Here is a 5937-nt window from a genome sequence, read left to right on the forward strand (position 1 = left end):
CCTTTTTTTCTTAAAAAAAATGTAGAACCCGTAGTTATTCCCATAATGTTAGCATTAAAATTAGGACAAAGTTTGGTTACAAACTTGGTTGTAACTTAAAGCTACTGTAAGAGATAGAGACTTGCAGCGGTATATAAATAATCAGTTTTTCAGCATACCTCTCTTGCCCAAAACCGACAATCACATAGGAGCATTGAGATTGTTCTATGCTATCTAGAGCCAGCCTCCACACAAATCAGCTATTCAAACACGTTTTGAATTCCAGTTTGTATAACCCACGAACCAAAAACGTTTCTCGACGGTGTTGTGCACTACTAGAGTGATGTAAACATAACCCACAACCTAAGACCCTCACAACACTCTGTAAATACAATGAGAAATGCAAAATTTGTTCACTGTACAATGGGTACTACTCTTGGTGTTTATATACACACCACTCCATTAATATTAAGTGGGAAAGTGGACTTAGTGGGGTGTGTTTATATACACACCACTCCATAACTCCTGGATGTTACAGTTATTCTGAAGTATACAGAGGGACATGCCCACTTTAGGTGTCTTTCCATATTCTTTTCAGTTTCTAACATCTTTCACTCATCCACTGTGGGCATGACCCTATTATCCATCTCTCAATTTGTTTCTTAGTGCGTTCATACTAGCAAATAGGTTGTGCGACTACCGAGCACATCTGAAAAATATATTGGGAGCACTATACTAAATTTTATACCAATACCAGCATAGTAACATCCCTAAAGTGTCTCGTTATGCCCTAGACATATATTAACATATTGAATCAAGCATCTCTAACCCCTCTTGAGTTTAATTCTAAGACTTATGCTTGATCCATCATAACTATCTAGATGTAATCATGATTTTTTCGCTACCATACACGCTATAACATGTTGATAATAAGTAAAAATATAAGGATGTGTTACAAAATAGTCTTCCCTTTGCACTCATGTCCTTTAACTTTGGTCCAATCGCTTTCTAGCTAACATGCCAAAGTAGCAGACATCAAAACCTTAGCTTCATGGCATAGTCAAAAGTAACAAAGGCGTGAGTAGGATCTTAATGAAAGATCCATGGGGCTCACATGGTGAAGAAGCAAGGATTTATTCTCTCACCTGTGCTTTTGGTCAAGCAAGCACATGTAGTATGAAATACATGCTACGGTGGAGTTCTCTTAAGTAAGAGCATATGTCTTAACTCAATACATCGTACAAATCTTAGTCTAGTCGCTACTCAAGTGCCTAACTCGAGTCCTTTATTCGCTTGCCACCTTAGGCATTAAATTAAGGTCTCGCATCTGGCTAAAAACAGGCTACATGGATCATGGGCTATCCATGTACGGTCTAATTAAGATAAATATATTATAGACCTCATCTTAGTTCGAACTAAGGCGACATCTATTTGTGTCAACCATCTATATATGCTACATAAGCATTAAATGACACAATGTCTCATCTTTGCTCGCTACTCAAGTGCCAGAGGTGATCGCTCGTGTGAGTGAACCGACCTAAGCCTGCCGACATACAGAATTCATCATATGGTATATGCGTGTGTAAACATACATATTATTAACTAAATAACATCATATGCATTAAAAAAATATCCCAAAAAAGTACAATAAATGGTAACTAAAAATAACATATCGTCATATTCTACGTAGCCCTAAACTCCTAACATGAGCCTGAAAGGCATCCCTTCCTATAGGCTTTGTAAAAGGATTAGCAATCATGAGGCTTGTAGAAATGTGTTTTAGAATCACTTCATTGTGAGCAACCATGTCTCGAATGTAGTAATATCGTATATCAATGTGTTTTGTTTTACCGTGATACTTAGAGTCTTTAGCATAGGTAAGTGTTGCGATGCTATCACAATGTACCGTAACGGGATTTGAGGCATCCTTGACAACCTCAAGATTCTAAAAGAACCTCCTCAACCAAACTACTTCCTGAATAGCTGCTGAACATGCTACATACTCAGCTTCCATAGTTGATAATGCTATACAAGGTTGTTTCTTGCTACTCTAAGTAATGGTGCCATTATTTAGCAAGAAAGTATATCCAGATGTAGATTTGCGTTCATCTAGGTCACTACCCCAATCAGCATCACTATAGCCAATCATATGCAAATCTGAACCCTGATAATAAAGGACGTAGTTTGTTGTCCCTTTAAGATACGTTAATATCCTCTTGACAGCTTTCCAATGAGCAAGTCTTGGATTAGCTGAAATCTACTGACTAATCCAACAACATAACATATATCAGGCCAAGTACACATCATTGCATACATCAAGCTTCCAACTGGATTAGCATAAGGAACACGAGCCATCTTTTCTTTTTCATCTTGAGTCTTAGGACACATATCCAGTCTTAAGCTCTCATTTTTTGCAATTGGAGTATCTATGGGTTTGCAATTATGCATTTGGAAACGCTCAAGAACTTTCTTAATGTAGGTTTGTTGTGATAACCCTAAAAGTTTCTTTGAGCGATCCCTGAGGATTTTAACCCCTAGAATATAATCTACCTCACCCATGTCCTTCATCTCAAAGTTACAGGACAACCACCCTTTTGTGGCGATAATCATCTCCATGTCATTACCGGCCAATAATATGTCATCGACATATAATGACAAAACAATGAAATTTCCCTTGGATCATTTTACGTAGACATAATGATCTTCTTCGATCATCGTAAAGCCATTCGATAGAACAGCTTGATAAAATCTCAGATACCACTGTTTAGATGACTGCTTTAAACCACATATAGATCACTTGAGTTTGCACACTTTTTGCTCTTGACCTTTGGTCACAAAGCCAATAGGTTGATCTATATAGATTTCTACATCTAGTTCTCCATTGAGAAAAGCTGTCTTAACGTCCATTTGGTATAATTCCAAATTCAAGTTTGCAACAATGGCCAAAATGAGTCGAACAGAGGCAAACCTCTTAATTGGGTAAAAGGTTTCCTCGTAGTCAACACCCTCCTTTTGAGTGTATCCTTTTACCACTAATTGAGCTTTATACCTTTCTATTGACCCATTAGCCTTGCGTTTGATTTTAAAAACTCATTTGTTCCCAATTGCTTTTTACCTTAACGGTAGGTCTACCAGATCCCAAACCTGATAAGTTCTCATAGACTCCATTTCATTATTCATTGCTTTCATCCACTCATCACTAACAGAAGATGAGAGAGCCTTTTGCATATTTTTTGGCTCATCATCATCCTGTGAAACAATCATGAAAGCTTCCCCCTCAATCTCAAAATGACGATGAGGAACATTACCACGATTGCTTCTACGTGGCTAAGGTTGTTGTTGATCAACTTCTAGTGGTGTGCTCCCACTAGGTTGTGAGTCGCTCCCATTGTCTCTAAGAGTTTCAAGAATTTATTCCTTGTCCTCTACTAGTCTACTTGGCACGCCTCCCTCTTGATCCATTATTTCATAAAGAGTCAAGTTCTTTTCAACCTCACCTTTGTTAGGGAATTCACTTTCAATGAAATCAACATCACTTGACTCCAATTCAGTCACACTGCCATTTGGTTGTTCACCTATCAACACATATCCTTTGGAATGCTCAGAATATCTTATAAAGATACACTTCTTTCCTCTAGGCCCTAACTTCCCATATTTATGAGAAGTATTGTGAACATAACCTGTTGAACCCTATGGCCGTAAGTTATTCAAGTCAGGTTTCTTGTCGGTCCATAGTTCATAAGGTGTGGAAGACACTGATTTAGAGGGCACTTGGTTAAGTATATAGGCTACAGTCAAAAGTGCATCCCCCCAATATGAAATCGGTGGTTTGCTTGCGCCATCATTGACCTAACCATCTCTAGCAATGTTCGATTTCTCCTTTCTACCACACCATTTTGTTGCGGTGTATAAGGCATCGTTAACTGCCTTAAAATTCCCCTTTCATCACATAGCTCCTTAAATTGCTCAGATAGATACTCACGCCCAGAATTAGTTCTAAGAGCCTTATGCTCTTGTCTAATTGATTCTCAATCAATCTCATGTATTGTCTAAAGCAATCTAAAGCCTCAAATTTATGATAAATCAAATAGACATGACCGTAACGCGTATAGTCATCTATAAATGTGATGAGTAGAAACCTCCATGCCTTGCCCTCACATTCATTGGACCACATATGTCAAAGTGGATTAGTTGCAATGGAAAAGATGCCCTTGTGGCTTTTCCCAACGGTTTTCTTTTTGACTTTCTCACTAGACAATGTTCACATATGAACAAAGTGACCTTAGCGAAATTGCCCATAAGGCCTTCTCTAGCTAACCTAGTCATCCTCTCTTGCCCTATATGGCCAAGCCTAGCATGCCATATAATTGAATTATTAGAAGTATTATCAGATGAAGTAAAAAAAGATTGAACTATCATTATTATAATACTCAATATCCAAAATTAAAAAACCATTTGAAATAAAACCACAGCCATAATAAACTGTTCCCAAATGCAATAAAACATAATTATTATAAAAAATAAACTGGAAACCAAGTCTTAACAAAGTAACTATGGAAAGTAAGTTCCTCCAAATCTCTAGAGCATACAATATGTCATGGAGTAATAGAGTGCAACCACCTCACAACTCTAACTTGTAGGTACCAATTCCAGCTTGTAGGTACCAATTCCAAGTACCTCCACGCTAGCTCCGTTTCCCACCTTGATGTCTCTACTCTCAATAGGAATCCGATGGTACTCCATAAATCTCACTCTATCTCTCACTACATGTTCTGTTGTTGCTGAGTCTATAGTCCACATAGGAGCAGAATTAGCAATAAGGACATGACTAGTTACAAAAACATGGTGAGATGTAGGATTAGGTGTTACCTTTTTTGGTTCAGTGCAATCAAGAGCAAAATGTCATTTCTTTCCGCAATTATAACAAGTCAACTTAGACTTGTCCTTCTTTGCACGCTTTCCTCTAGTATTGCGCTTGACAAACTTAGCCTTCTTAGGCGGTGGCCCATTAGGTCTCTCCTGTCAGGAGCGTAATCAGGTTGCTTGTGTTTAGGCCTAGATGCCTTATGCGTGCTAATCTCAGCCATGTGCACAGAACTAATCTGCTCAGTTGCTTCAAGGCGCTTAGCTTCAAGTTCCAAGTGATGAGCCACATCATCAAATGTTTTGATGTTCTCATTATGTGTTAAGTTTTGACACATCGTCTCCCATGAACTTGGAAGTGAAAGAATCACTGCCTGGACTTGTTGTTTGTCAGTAAAATTGTTTCTAACTGATTTGAGCTCTCAAATCATGGAGGACATCGCCCTAAGATGCTACTTCATCATATGTTCAGAGCACATCTTATATGAATCAAATTTCATTGTTAAGCCACGCAGTCTAGTGGCTGATGTCCTTCCATATCTTAGCTTTAGAGCTTTCCACATGTCTTGCGCAGTTGTTTACTGCTCAAATTCACCAATCAAGTCATTGTGCATGCTGCTCAACATTGTAAAACGCGCACACAAATTTTTCTTTTGCCAACTTTCATAGGCAGTAAGATCACGTTGGTGTTGCTCTGTGCTTCCCTCATCGGATTTACTCAACGAATGAGTCAAAGTCTCAAGGACTTCTTGCTCGTTCAGCACATACTGGATTTTGAGGTGCCAAATATTGTAATATTCACCATCCAATTTCTCTCCTTTATTGAGGCTAGCAACTATACATTTGGAAGCCATTTCACTACAAAATTTTACAAATGGGACATTACACACACATTTCAAAAAATTTTGACGTTCAATCTAAAATAAACTTAGATAATCAACACACGTCGCAAGATCGAAAATTCGCTAAGCTTCTTAGTCATCTCTTGCGCCACTAGTATTCATTACTAAGCTTGATTTTAATCTATTCGTGCAAAATTATGTATGGGAGAGAGCGCAACTCAACCATATTCCTACTATTTTATATTTCAATTCT

The sequence above is a fragment of the Castanea sativa genome, chromosome 5 (genome assembly GCF_040712315.1).
Source record: "Castanea sativa cultivar Marrone di Chiusa Pesio chromosome 5, ASM4071231v1".
Taxonomy (NCBI): domain Eukaryota; kingdom Viridiplantae; phylum Streptophyta; class Magnoliopsida; order Fagales; family Fagaceae; genus Castanea; species Castanea sativa.